This window comes from Cibotium barometz, chromosome 4 (assembly GCF_041138505.1).
Source record: "Cibotium barometz isolate CiBa-2024 chromosome 4, ASM4113850v1, whole genome shotgun sequence".
NCBI lineage: Eukaryota > Viridiplantae > Streptophyta > Polypodiopsida > Cyatheales > Cibotiaceae > Cibotium > Cibotium barometz.
In genome coordinates this window covers 29,138,258-29,141,851 of record NC_141049.1, presented here as the reverse complement: position 1 = coordinate 29,141,851, position 3,594 = coordinate 29,138,258, and positions in this window count along the sequence as shown.

Sequence of the window (3,594 nt, the reverse complement as noted above, 5' to 3'; positions counted from 1 at the left end):
TCCTTTTGTTTGCTGATGAGAAAACTACACAATCTCTTTGGAAATTTCTGCTCTTTTTTGCCATCAATGGTCTCTACATGGTCTCAGTTTCTTGCATCTGTTTTTCTTTTGTTTCTGTCTCTTTGTTTTCTTTTGCATTGTGCTTCATATTCCCTAATGAAGTTATGTTCCTGGGATGGGAGTGCATTAACCTATAACATATAAACTTATGTTAAATCCCCACTTTTGCATTACATAGAGAGAGAGAGAGAGAGAGAGAGAGAGAGAGATTAGTGTTTAGACTTGCAAAGTTTCAACCTCTTCCAGCTCTTGTAGTTCCACCATGTTTCTCTTTTGTGTATTCAATTGGATAGATAAAGAGAGTATTTAGTCATCTGTGTGTATATGTGGGAGAGAGAGAGAGAGAGAGAGAGAGAGAGAGAGAGAGAGAGAGAGAGAATTCAAACATCTCTATGTGTGTGTGGGAGGGGGAGAGAGAGAGAGAGATGGAGAAGGAGAAGGAGAGAAAGAGAGAGAGAAATGCAAGCCTTATTTGTGTGTGGGCACACAAGCATGAGAGAGAGAGAGAGAGAGAGAGAGAGAGAGAGAAATAGAAAGAAACTCCAGCACACGACGTGGGAGAAGGGAATCATGAAGGTTTGAATCGTAAAACCTAAAAGTTAGAATTGTGAGGTCTTTCTCATAGAGTAAAATGGATTTCGTTAAATCTAGCTTTACACCTTTCAAAGAGTTAGTTCAGTACCCAAATAGCACTGTTCGAGACATAGTATTTTTGTACATATATTCATGCTGCCACCCTATTTTTAGGGGAAAGGGAGTGTGGATCCTCTTAAGAAAGTATACTCGGCAAGGATTCGTTGACCTCACTAGCTAGACATGGAAGACCTATGCTCCACACCATCTATCATGCTCTATGACCACCTCCTAGCACCGTAGTATCCCTGCATGCCACTTACTCACACCACACCATTGACCACTTACTCCTAGAACCATAGTATCCCTGCATGCCACTTACTCACACCATTGACCACTTACATCACACATAGAGAGATAGACTAAACACCACAAGAGACTAACACTCTATATAAAAATGCATAAAAGAATGATACAAGAGAGAATGTTATATTGCGGAGAGAGTGCTCCCCTTATCTCCTCCTTGGCTGTTCTCCTCCTCGAAGTTCCAACCCTTCATCATGTTGTGTAGTAGAAGGAATATCTTCCAGGTAGATGGTGCTCAAAGAGGATCTTGCCCTGCCTTGGGAAAGGGAGAGGGGTGTTGCCTCCATGAGTATATTTGGCCAAAGAGGTGGCCATGCACATCCCTCAAGAAAGGTGGATAGTACGCAATGAGGATCTCTCTATGGACGAAGGGGTGTACCACTCACATGAGTACCTTCAAAGTTGACCATGCTCTTCATAAGTGCATTTGGTAGTTGGAGGACCTAATGGGTTGTCAGAGATGGAGTGTGGTCTCGTCGGAGTGTGGTCACGGATGTCGAACATGATAGTGGGAGGAGTTTCTCTTGTTGGTGGAGTGTGGAGGACCTTGCTTCATGTCCACAGATCACCCACTACTACTCAATTCACCCTCTCGGTGATGCCATATAAAAACATCTGGCAGGTAAGCTCCCAGGCATACCTCATACAACTATCTTCCCGATCAAACCTTTTGGAAGAGATACGCAAATAAGAAAAATAGTTCAGGTGAGCTCTTGGGAAAATTCATCTAGCAAGCTATCTTTGTTTGTATTACTATTACCATCGTCTCCATCCAGCAAGCTATCTATGTCTATATTACAACTACCATTGCCCGGGCAAAGCATCTAGCAGCACGAAGGCTACTTATACACCAATAGAAGCACAAAATTAACTAAACAATAATCACTGCCCACTTCCTCTCAGTGCAAAATTTCCGGCACAAATACCACACATACAACGAGAAGATACTACAAAATGAAATGTTGTCATGGCGAAAACATGGCCGTAGGCAAATAGAAAAATAAAAATATTGAGAGACAAAATCAGCCATCTTAAGTGGTGTGGGACGAGGCCACGGCCCGGAGCCCTGCAGAACCAGTCGTGGATGTGGGGTCTGGGTGGCCAAGAGAATGACGCTGCTTGATGAGATGCTAGCCGAACTCTCCAAGGTCATCCTCCATGTGATGAAGCTTGCTTTAGCAGAGATCTAGTATCTCAAGCTCATATTGCTAATAGAGCTCTATCAAATTGCACATATGCATCTGCAAGGTGGTGAGCTTTGTCTCATGCTCCATACAAAGTGCGTGCATCTCTGACTCATGTTGTTGCTGCTGGGTCTCCAGCAAGAGGGTGGGCTCCTACTGCCGAATGGCGTCCATGGCATCTTCATAGAGAATGGGAGATAAATGAAGCTCAAACAACTCCTCACGAATCTCTTGGATCTCTCTATCTTGCTGTGTGATGGTCTTGTGCAAACTTTTGGGGTTGGCCTCCTGTACATCCTCTGTGCGGGTTGTAGCCTCCTACGCAGCCCTCTTTGCTAGATAAATGGAGCAATCCAAGTGTCATTTGGCATCGTTTTGAAGGCACCCAAGATGCGTTGGTGGATGAGACTGATGGTAGTGATCTGATAAGATGCCTCACCAGCAATGTGTCAGCCATGAGATAACACTCATAAGGAAGCCTCACCATGTTAGAGGGAGTGGTCAAAGCTGTCTGTGGGAGGCTCAGAAACACACCAACATGGGGGCTTAGTGGGTGCACTACTAAGCAACCCTTTGTATCATGTGCGTTCAAGGGGTATTAAGAAAACCCCACATATGAATTTTTCATGAATAAAAGAACCCCTTTTTCTTTATGGAAGTACGGTCTTTTTTAATCGATTTAAAAAACCCCTTCTCTAAATGTATTTTAGTAAATTTACCTTAAAATTTTGAATTACAAAACCCATTTATTTGAACTGACATGGTATACTTAGATATTTTTAAGTGAAACCCCCGAGCATGGGGCTAGTTGAGAAGATGGTGGAGGTGATGCTCGCCTGAACAGGCAGTACTGTCTTGATAGAGAGGGTGGAAGAGGGGATGAAGAGGGTGGTAGAGACTAATGTAAGTAACTCACATTTGTGGGAGATCCCAACGGTCCTCGTCGCTACATGGAACTCGCGGACTACCCACACAAACACTATGGTTGGGGAGAGGGGACTGTGGATCCTATCAAGGAAGTATACCTGCAGAAGATTGGTTAACCTCACTGGCTAGACATGCAAGACCTATAGGTGTGATAGAGATGATGTTATAAAGAGACTCTAGAATTCTCTCAAGGTCGAAGACCAAATGTAGGGTGGTGGTCAAGTCCACACCAATGCTACGAATCCATGTTGAGATATTACGTTAGCTCTGATATAGGAGATGCAATGGTATGTGACCCACTTAATCCACCTAAACTACTAGGAGGAGGTGCTTTGATCCACTTGAACTGCTTACCTCCATGACCTATATAGAGCAAGCAAAGGACATATAATTGAGAGGGGAAAATAATAAGCAGAAATATAGACGTATTAGTAAGGGAAATAGGTCCATAATCATCAAATTAGGTACATAATAACCATGAATA